The sequence below is a fragment of the Bombyx mori genome, chromosome 26 (genome assembly GCF_030269925.1).
Source record: "Bombyx mori chromosome 26, ASM3026992v2".
Classification (NCBI taxonomy): domain Eukaryota; kingdom Metazoa; phylum Arthropoda; class Insecta; order Lepidoptera; family Bombycidae; genus Bombyx; species Bombyx mori.
This window is the reverse complement of record NC_085132.1, coordinates 8112389-8124480: the sequence shown is the minus strand read 5'-3', so window position 1 is coordinate 8124480 and position 12092 is coordinate 8112389. Positions and strand designations below refer to the sequence as shown.

General features: G+C 34.9%; 1 protein-coding gene across 1 annotated transcript in view; it reads right to left on the bottom strand.

Annotated features, from left to right (window-relative positions):
- Positions 1–11529, bottom strand: part of LOC101746227 (sodium-coupled monocarboxylate transporter 1) — a 45769-nt gene extending 34240 nt beyond the window's left edge. The window contains exon 1 of the mRNA XM_038020672.2: positions 11357–11529. The gene's annotated coding sequence lies outside the window, so the exon portion shown is untranslated. The remainder of the gene's footprint in view (positions 1–11356) is intronic.
- Between the last annotated feature and the right edge of the window lie 563 nt (positions 11530–12092).

Genomic DNA, 12092 nt, shown 5'->3' with positions numbered 1-12092 from the left:
TTCACCCGTGACCGTAGTAAATTATTATTTGATTATTAACTTTTTTTTTATTGCTTAGATGGGTGGACGAGCTCATAGCCCACTTGGTGTTAAGTGGTTACTGGAGCCCATAGACATCTACAACGTAAATGCGCCACCTACCTTGAGATATAAGTTCTAAGGTCTCGAGTATAGTTACAACGGCTGCCCCACCTTTCAAACCGAAACGCATTACTGCTTCACGACAGAAATATGCGGGGTGGTAACCCGCGCGGACTCACAAATGGACCACTACCACCAGTAAAATTGGTAAATTATTAACTTGACGCGTCTAAACGCACCTTTATAACAGGTTAAGCCGTTACGGCCTCAAGCTAATCACGTTGAAGCCGACAGTTAATTAACTTGCGTGCTTTTACTGCCGGAAAAGGAGCTCCTTTAGCCGCGCAGTAATTTATTCAAATCGAAGCAAACATATTTGTTTATCATTAACATAATAATAAGACATAAATTAATATGATGTTGGAAGTTATTTATTTTAATTTTGCTTCTGTCGCGTTTCTGAGATCTTCTTAGAACAATTTTAGTTCTTCTCTGTTTTCAGTGTTATTCTAAGTGTCTAACACTAACAGAGTTATGCAAAGAAGATACGAAAGCCAAATTTGTGAAGTAGTAAGGTTGATTGGGTTTTATTAACTACTAGCGGCCCGCTCCGGCTCCGGGTCTTTAACAAAAATTTCAATAATATTTGACGTTGTTTTATTTTTTTAAATAAAAAAACACTTATTGTGGCATAACTATGATAGTTAGACATATGCTGTCGCGACACTTTTTGAAAATAAGAATGTGTTCTACAAAGCCGTAGTACATTATGTTATTCTATCATGAATAGTTTTCGCAGGGCACGCGATGTAAAGAATATTTTAGGTATTGTTTTTACACCTTGGGTTACATTATTGGAGTTTTAGTAAGGATCCCTAATTTTTTTTAAAAATATTATAGGCTATTTCACTCGGGAATAGTGTAGCTTCCAAACAGTCAAAGAGTTTTTACAATCGGTTCAGTAGTTTCGGAGCCTATTACAAATAGCTAATACAAACAAACAAATATTTCCTTTTTATAATATTAGTATAGACAAGCTGATCCGGCAGACTTCGTAGAGCCTCAATCGATAAATAAAAGACCGACGGGGGACACATCAAAGGAAAAACAAAATTGTTATTTTTATTTAATTCCGAGCATTTTCATATTTATCTACCTTTTAAACCTTCTCTGGACTTCCACAAGTACCAAATTCAAGACCAAAATTAGCCAAATCGGTCCAGCCGTTCTCGAGTTTTAGCAAGACTAACGAACAGCAATTAATTTTTATATATAAAAGAAGAAGAAGATAGAAGATTAGTTTTTTGTGTTTTGTTGTTCGGCGGTCGTGTTTCGGTTATTTATCAAAACTTCTAAGCATTATTTTACGTATACCCGATATAAAGACTCAATCTCAAGATTTTTAATCGAAAATCAAATGATTAATTAGAAATTTACGTTTTATATCGCCTATCAATGACTGAAAGAATTCGCATGAATGCGAATCCAATCCTATTAGAGATGCATTTTAGTAAGGTAATTGCAACCGATTCGATTTGGTCGGTAAAAGAATGATTCTATTAATTGATCAATAAATTACAAAATTATTTTAGTCAAATAATTCTAATAAGTTTTTTTTGTTGTTGCTAGAATGGATTTTCAGACGAAGTACACAACACATTTAAGGTCCAACACTCTTTAATTATAATATGAAGAAAACGTATTTTATATTGTCTAGATCAGCATGTAGAGAATATGTTGCTAAGTTCTAAAAATAAATCATAAAAGTTGCTATTAGATCGCTTACTCTGTTACAAAAATTGGAAACAAATTCAAAACTGTAATTGATCTATCTAATCTATCTAACTCTATCAAAAATTTGATAGTTCGTTTAGCACATTCTTTCTTTAAGCTGCGAAGTTCTGCATTATTGAAATTTTCGAAAATTCTAGATTCTAGATATACCATAGACGGTGTACGCTGACATAGAGACAGCGTACGATCCATGTATATAAAATATTATTAATTTATTTATTACAATAACATTTTTATTTCATCCGTAAAACATTAAGAAACGTTAACAGCAGATTTGAGGTTCGAATGCTCTACACCCAAACGTCCAGGATAAGTGCTTAATGAGATAATAATCTTAACTATCAGATAACTTCAAAACGATTGGGATTCTAGGCCCAACTCCACTACCACCACCAACGCTGACCTTTTTTCCTACCTATGCTGATAGCCTTGAGAAACTATATCAGCGTTACCCTAGCGTGTAGGTGAGCTTGCGGGGTTCAAACCGGAGGTGTTGCTAACACTGGTCCTAGCAATAGCAGTGCTTCGCAATTCACTACTTCGGTGAATCGAGAATAACCCATCGAGGCTACTAGCATAGGTAGAAAAAAAAGAACACTGGGCTAAAGAGGAAAAGGTACAGCGAGGTCAGCATATCAAATACACATATATTTTTTTCTATTCAAAACATATCCTACGCAACCCACAGGTTAAAGCCACAAATAAAAGACTAATCCAATTTCCGACATTGATTTTGAATAACCCTTGCCCGATTTAGTTTGAAAAATCACTAGACTAAAAAAATTAAATGAAATCATTAAAAACCTTGTAAAGCAAGCTATAAATACTTTAAACGACCTGGAGGAATGTCGATATTCATTAAAAAGATCAACAAAAGTAACAAAAGAAAAACTTGGTTGTATATATTTTAAAACCAGTCCCCTATTTTTAAATCGATGGTTTGTGTCGATCTTTTTAATAAAAAAAAAACATCGAATCTAATGCCATGTGAGCGACGTAATTTTGAACTTAAAATGAAAGATTTAAGATTTAAAACAATCTATTGCTCTACATCCTAAATGACCTTTGGTCTTAGGATGACACCCACAATGCCGTGCAAAAAAATATATCTATTCTCTTCTATATTAACATTTCCAATTTTTATTATCTTTTGGAAAACGAATATCACAGATCTATGATCCAGACCTAAGAAAAAATACAATGTACTAATCAAAATTAGATAATTGTATCGTCTTGTTTCTTGTGCGAAATTGTAGGTGAAAATTAATGAAACAATTTCATCCTGCTTAACACATCTAATCGTATCAAGCGATGCGACTATTTTGTAAGCGAATATGGACTTACTACGTGTTCCCGAACAATGAAGGAGTAGCATCTATACTTTTTATTTTTATTTATTTTTTAATATCATAAAGCTGAAGAGTTTGTTTGTTTGAACGCGCCAATCTCAGGAACTACTGGTCCGATTTGAAAAATTCTTTCAGCGGTAAATAGCCCATTTATTGAGGAAGGCTATAGGCTATATAATATCACGCTAAGACTAATGCAAACGGAGCACCAATAAAGAATGTTTCAAAATCGGGGTATTTTTCCCTTTTGAGAGGTTCCACTGCGTGCGCTGCGAAAACGGTTAAAATTACGCTAAAATAATGTACGACAAAATTGTTCCCCTTTAAAAGTTTAAAAAAAAGTCCGCGACAGCATATGTCTATGTGTTAAGGTTGGCTCACTATAACGTTTTTTGTGCTAACCAATTTTGTTCTAAAATAAAGCATTATTTGTGAACTATTCCACACGGACGAAGTCGCGGGCAAAAGCTAGTTGTGTAATAAAATCATAAAAATAAAGTGGGGAGGCCAAACAAAAGATCAAGTACCTACGATTTACATATTTCTGCCGCGGAGCAATCATTCGTATGATGATGGAATCTTTGACCGCGTATCTTGAGTTCGCTGGCGGCATTCACATTGTCTACAGGTCTACAGGTCTTCAGGCTCTGGTAACCGCTTGATACCAAGCCATGAGCTCAATCGCTCAATCTATATATATACAAAATGAAATGCTGTTCGTTAGTCTCGCTAAAACTCGAGAACGGCTAGACTAATTTGGCTAAGTTTGGTCTTGAATTATTTGTGGAAGTCCAGAGAAGGTTTAAAAGGTAGATAAATATGAAAATGCTCGGAATTAAATAAAAATAACAATTATGTTTTTCCTTTGATGCGTCCCCCGTCGGATTGATTCCTTTTGTTTGTTTTAGGTTTATTTTATACAAAAGTTTGGGTCTTTCATTTATCGATTGAGGCACTACGAAGTCTGCCGGGTCAGCTAGTAAGGTAATAAAAAGAATGAAACTCATTAGCATGATCCGTGGAAATTAATCAATATAAACATACATAATGCAAGCAAATGCAAAAATATCACATATTATGTACGTAGGTACATGAAGACTACGAGTAAACAGTCATTCTGTTGTATCCATCAATCCAGTGTTAATAAATCTTTTGTAACGTATATAATACTAATCTAACTACAAATCATGTTTATGATAATTACTTGAAACGGCACGTAGACTACATTTTATTTTAAATTAGCGGCCCGCTCCGACTCCGCTCGGGTCTTTAACAAAAATTTCAACGATATTTGAAGTTGTTTTATTTTTAAAAATAAAAGAACACTTATTGCGGCATAACTATAATAGTTAAACATACTATGCTGTCGTGATACTTTTTGTAAATAATAAACACGTCTATCATCAATAGTTTTCGCAGGGTACGCGATGTAAAGAATACTTTAGGTTTTTTTTTTTACATTATTGGAGTTTTAGCAAGGATCCCTATTTTTTTTTTTCAAAAAAGATTATAGCCTATGTCATTCCAAACAGTGAAAGAATTTTTCAAATCGGTTCAGAAGTTTCGAAGCCTATTCTATACAAATCTTTCCTCTTTATAATATTAAGTATAAAAGTATAGATTAGTATAGATTAATATACAAAATGAATGCGAGTCTGATTGTGTTGCACGCGTTGAACTTCGCTGTTGACGATTCAAAGGTATTTGGTAGAGCGGGCGTCTCAAATATAGCCGCATTTCATTTAACATCGTTCAATTTTTTATACATTATTTCATATTTAAAGCATAGTTTATAATTTGCGTAATCGCTGGTGGTAGGACCTCTTGGGAATCCGCACGGGTAGGTACCACCACCCCGCCTATTTCCGCCGTGAAGCAGTAATGCGTTTCGGCTCAAAGGGTGGGGTAGCCGTTGTAACTATACTGAGATTTTAGAACTTATATCTCGAGTTGGGTGGCGCATTTACGTTGTAGATGTCTATGGGCTCCAGTAACCACTTAACACCAGGTGGGCTGTGAGCTCGTCCACGCATCTAAGCAATAAAAAAAAAATAGTTGTTTGACCTGTTGGCTCTTTTAAAACGATCAAATAAAAACTTAAAATAACAATTACACAGAATAATTTTCTAAAATGATTTATGTTAATCTGTGACCAAGAAAACTGGATTTTGTTTAAAACGTAAGAGTGGCGTGGTTAATGTTCATACATAATTCGCGAAAACCAAACCAAGAAAAACAAAACTCTTGTAGTTTTTTTTTCTGTTAATTTTCATACAGCTGCACAAACTTTGTTTAAAGTTTCGCAAATAATATTAACAAACCGGCCCGATTGGTGGTTAGTGGTTGATTCTCACAACCCGAAACCGTGGCTTTCATTCAAAATGCATAAAAACTGGTGGTAGGACGTGTTGTGAGTCCGCACGGGTAGGGCACCACCACTCTGCCTATTTCTGCCGTGAAGCAGTAATGCGTTTCGGTTTAGAGGGTTGTGCAGCCGTTGTTACTATACTGAGACCTTAGAACTTATATCTCAAGCTGGGTGGCGTATTTACGTTGAAGATGTTTATGGGCTGTAATAACCACTTAACACCAGGTGGGCTGTGAGCTCGTCCACCCATCTAAACAATAAAAAAATGCGGTTTTTTTTATTGCTCTTGTAGGCAGACTAGCTTACGGCCCACCTGATGGAGAGTGGTTACCGTCGCCCATGGACTTCAGCAACGCCAGGGGCAGAATCAAGCCGCTGTCTACCGCTTAATACTCTCCACAAGCCTCGTTTGAAGAAGGACATGTCATAGCGCTCGGGAAACACCGTGGAGGCGAGCTCATTTCACAGCTGGATGGTACGTGGCAAAAATGATATCTGGAAACGCACTGTGGATGACCGCAGTAGCTCCAGGTAGTATGGATTAACTCTACTCCAGTGACGCGCGGTGCGATGGTAAAAACGAGATGATGGTATTATCAACGTTTTAAAAGCTTAAGAACGTTTTAAAATTCAAATATTTATAAGACTGCATGGAACACTGTGTTCTTTGAACAATACATTATACATCACTATGTCTCACTATAGCTAAATGTATGATGGACACGATTTAAAATTCATATTTCAACACGCTCAGTAAGAAAATTACAAAGTTAAATTTTCCGGATTGAATGATTCTAAACAACATTTTTAAAAACTTGTATAGGACTACTGGTCTAAAAGAGTGTGTCAGAGATAAGATAAGAAATATATATGTATATATAGCAGAGTAGTTATTAAACCATCAACTATGGATCAAGGCTAAATAATGAATTACAAGAATAGTATGTATCATCTTCGGTTTTCCCGGGTCGCGGAGATAATTACAACTAAATACTTTTACGATTTAATCTATTTTTATTGTCACTAAAGGTTGCCCAGTGGTCGCAATTCGACTATAATTATTAATTGAAATTTTAGGCTTGAACATTATATATTAAGGTTCTATTATCAAAGACTATTACACTTCTACAATCACAGATTCCGCCAAGACTACACTATAGACAAATAATATTAAATACAAACAATACTAATCTGTTATCAATTTGACCACAGACCTTAAACCGTAACAAAGGTTTGACAATAAACACAGAATATATACGTGTGTGTGTCAAATACATCGTAGTAAAGTATTTTTTTTATTGATTTATTGTATTTTTTATCCATAATTAAAAACAAATATTAACATTCTGCACTCCTTCTTTATATTCTCTATAAGTGTGTGAAATTTCATACTTCTTCGTCCGTGTAATTTTCGTAAAAAGGAGTACAAAGTTTTTGCTTCACGTATTAATATCTATATATTGCGCAGGCGGAGGAGTATGAAATTTTCCACACTTACAGAGAATATAGAGAAGAAGTGCACAATGCTGATATTTTTTTAAATAATGCATAAAAGACACATTAAATCAATAAAGAAAACATTACACACACTACATACCATGTATTTGACGCACACACGCATGCATACTATTTATTGTCAAACTTTTGTTCTTGACGTCTGTGGTCAAATTGAGAATAGATGAAATATTGTCTTTATTAATATTTTTTTATAGTGTAGCCTTGGCGAAATTTGTGATTATAGAAGTATAAAATACAATCATAATAGTGTACAAACTTACAATTCCAATTAATTATAGTTGAATTTCGACTACTGCGGGACCTCTAGTATAGATCAGATATTGCTTCAGATGTTTTGGGTAATGCAGTTTTCGTGATGACATATTCTAATGATATTTACATTATTGTATGTTTACTTTATAAATCGATCACAATACTCCTGAAAGCGCGTTTCCTTGGACAACCCTTGTCCGATATCGGAGGTTTGTTTTATTCAACAAAGAAATTGATACTTACACGTCATCAGTATCTTGAACCATGGAATGTTTTAACGATAAGGCCGACCTTTGTAGTTTTTAGAATTTAATGATTTAAATATTTATTTATTTTGGTCTCTCTCTCTCTCTCTCTCTCTCTCTCTCTCTCTCTCTCTCTCTCTCTCTCTCTCTCTCTCTCTCTCTCTCTCTCTCTCTCTCTCTCTCTCTCTCTCTCTCTCTCTCTCTCTCTCTCTCTCTTCATATAAGAACTTAGTCGTCCGTGACCACGAAAACTATGAAATACACGATACTTACGTCGGAAATCGTAAATTTAAATAACAAACCAAACTTTAAGCCGTAAAATTAGTTTTGAGTTTTATACCGAAGCCTCGGAAAAACTTAAGAAGTCGCTATGGTTAAATTTAATGACAATAAAGTAAAAAATCATGCTGTGACGTTACTGAAAAATTCACAAATCTAGGCTTTTTAGTGCGTAGATATAAGGTGCTTTTCATTTCGTTTTGCATGGAGACTTATTACATTCTGGTACTGAACATATGACAACCACATAATTTATTGGATAGTCGTCTAAACAATTATTTTTGATTGTCCAATGGATGTTCATCTCAATACGTCAAACAACCTTAATTTGTTCAGTTTAGGTTACTTAGGTTGGACAACTTTGGGTTGGACAACGCATAAAACCTCTCCTTGCCTCTGCCCCTGGCATTGCTGATGTCCATGAACGACGCTAACCACTCATCATCAGATGGAAGGTAAGCTCTTCTGCCTACAAGGGCAATAAAAATACCGATCAAATCCTTATGAAGGCACATTGCCAAATAGATAGGTCAATCGAGCAAGTTTTGTGACCTGCAAATATCTAAAACATCACAGTAAGTTATTGCTTTGATTATAAAGCTTTGGGGCGATGTTTTTGAATAAATTTAAGATCAGTATGTAATTTCCCTTATTGATGTTTAAACACTTTTCAAAGGAACCTTGGACCTCTTGAGTGTCCGCGCGGGTAGGTACCACCACCCTGCCTATTTCTGTCGTGAAGCAGTAATGCGTTTCGGTTTGAAGGGTGAGGCAGCCGTTGTAACTATACCTGAGACCTTAGAACTTATATCTCAGGGTGTGTGGCGCATTTACGTCGTAGATGTCTATGGGCTCCAGTAACCACTTAACACCAGGTGGGCTGTGAGGTCGTCCACCCACTAAGCAATAAAAAAAGAACAATTTATATTGCTATGGACAAAAAGTTGAGAAAATATTTTTTAATTATCTTACCAAAATAAAATTCTTAGACGGGCAATCGGGCTTCCAATCCGTCTGACGTTTGGTCGATATTGGAACCCATAGACCTAAGTAACGTAAATGCCTCGTTGAAGCATGAGCTCTAAGTCCCAGTTCTATAGTACAAATGTTTCCTGGTTTTCAAACTGGAGCGAATTATTTCTTCGCGGCAGAAGTAGGCGGGGTTATGGAGCCTGTACGTGGATCAACTTAATAAGAGGGACTAAGGCTCAAAATCAATGCGCATTTACAGAAATATATCAAGATTGTTTGTGACAGAAAGTGGATTCGTGACGGTTCGATTTCGTAACGCTTGCAATTTCCGAGAAATCGTGAATAGATATGCACAACTATTGTTCCAAGTTTTCAGAAAATCACTCTATCGCATACGATGAATATTGGATTTTCCCTGTTAGCTACGATTGGGAGTGGAAGACATTCTTTATATTGATGACTAGCTGACCCGGCAGACTTCGTAGTGCCTCAATCGATAAATAAAAGACCTAAGCTTTTGTATAAAATAAACTTAAAACAAACAAAAGGAATCCGTCCGATGGCGGGGACATCAAAGGGAAAACAAAATTGTTATTTTTATTTAATTCCGAGCATTTTTATATTTATGTACCTTTTAAGCCTTCTCTGGACCTTCACAAATAATTCAAAGCCTAAATTAGCCAAATCGGTCCAGCCGTTCTCGAGTTTTAGCGAGACTAACGAACAACAATTAATTTTTATATAATATGTTATTTTTAGTTTGTATATAGATTGACAAAAATCATACTAGTGTAAGGAAATTGTTACGACAATTTTAAAACAGAAAGCAATTGAATAGGTAAGAGGTTATAAAAACTTAAAATAAGAGATATATTGTGGGACTATGTCTTGTTTATATTGGTAATCTATATATTAATACGTGAAGCAAAAACTTTGTATCCCTTTTTACGAAAATTGCGCGAACGGAGGAGTATGAAATTTTGCACACTTATAGAGAAGAAGTGCACAAAGTTAATTTTTTTTTAAAATAATGTTTAAAAGATACATTAAATCAATAAAGAAAACATTACACACACTACATACCATGTATTTGACGCACACACGCATGCATACTATTTATTGTCAAACTTTTGTTCTTGGCGTCTGTTGTCAAATTGATAATAGAATAAATATTGTTTGTCTTTGTTAATATTTTTTATAGTGTAGTCTTAGCGAAATTTGTGATTATAGAAGTATAAAATACAATCATAATAGTGTACAAACTTACAATTAATTATAGTCGAATTTCGACTAGTGCGGGACCTCTAGTTAAATAGAATTTGCTTCGTCCTTAGCGATATTAAATCGCAAAAGTAGCTTTAATTATAATTAAATAGTTTTTTTTAAAGGACGTATTCATAATATTTTGATTTTCGTTAAATTTGTTAAATGACGGACGATTTGAATTACAATTATTTCGTAATTGAATAGTTGATGTAGATAATTTTAATTCGAGTTCCTAATCTGCATTCAATGGAGGCTAAAATAACTAAAAATACCTTAAAACTAGAATCTATTATTGATAAATTCTGAATGAATGTCCTGTTTGTGGATTAAACTCTATAAAACTAAATAATATAATCGCTACGTAAACTAATTTACACGGGTAAGCATTTAGGGTTTTCCGAACTACTTCCAAAGGTTTTTTTTTTCTTTTTTTTTAGTGACGGACGTGTATTGGTGGACGAGCTCACAGCCCATCTGGTGTTAAGTTACCAGAGCCCATAGACATCTACAGCGTAAATGCCGCCACCCACCTTGACATATGAGTTCTGAGGTCTCAGTATAGTTACAACGGCTGCCCCACCCTTCAAACCGAAACGCATTACTGCTTCACGACAGAAATTAGCGGGATGGTGGCACCTACTCGTGCGGACTCACAAGAGGTCCTACCACCAGCAATAATTTTATTAATTATGTAAAAAAAGCTACGCGTTTGTAGTTAGTTGATAATAAGTTTAGGATGGTTTTATTAGCTTAATTAGTATTGCAATGCATTCGATTATTTCAAGTTAATTTTCACCAAGTTCAAGATAATTATTACCTTGAAAATTTGTATTTACGTGTGGTTGAACCGATGACAATATGTTAATTTTATTGATTGTATTACAGGATAAAATGATGATTTTATTTTATTTAAGACCCGGTTTTCTGAAAATAAGTGTTTTCGAACTATATAGGTATATTTATTATTGATAGTTAATGTTATTCTTCGTGAAAAGTGTGAGAATGTTAAAAGCTCTTAGTGCTTGAAGAATTCATTTTTAAAAGTTTGCTTCCTGAATACGTTCTTCCGTGTTAAAACTGTTTTCTTGCACTTTTAATTTTTTTATAAAAATGTATCATTTTTATTTAATTTTCATTTTATTTCAATTGCTCAAAAGTGCCGGTACCAATGTTTATTTTTTTAGTTAAAAAAAAACAATACAATAAACAATTATATCGTACTATGTACTCACTTAAATTTGATTTCTTAGATCCGAAAATAGTAAAACGTATTGGCATCGATCCACGTTCGACTAAAAGCGATTCAGAAACACGTCCGAACACGACGCCGACCGGTTAATGACTGATCTTGTTCGGTTGTGGACTGCACAGTCTGCACCGCGGCGTGTTTAATGACCGACACCACTGCGAACCCGACCGTCTTATAACTATTTTTGTGTTTACGCAAATTTACGTAGGGTGCGCACACTAAAGCTCGAACCGAGAATTTCCTGTCTTTGTTTTTTGTTTTTTGTTTTTGGAAATATTATTAATAGTAAATCGATATGTTTCTATGTACATTAACCATAATTCACTTCGATTTTTGCAAATGAAACTGAGAATCGAAACTACAATATGTGGTTCAGTCATCATCCACCAGACAAATGAGGCAGTCAAATCTGGTTTTTTTTTTATCAATTTATCTATTGTATAGATTTTTTCCTACTTATTTATTAGTAGCTTAATATTCGGTAGGTGAGCTCACGGATTGAACCTGAGAGATTTTGCTAACACTAGCCCTAGCATAAGCAGTGCTCCGCTGAATCTACTACCGGATCGGGATCGCGACACACTCAGATGATCCGGCGAGAAACTCAGTGGGCTGTGTCTATGGGTATAATTTAATGCACGACCTCGTTCGTCTGATGTAAAGAGGGTGTCGAAGCTCATTGACATCGCATTGTGAATGTCGCCAACCTCCTCGAGTAA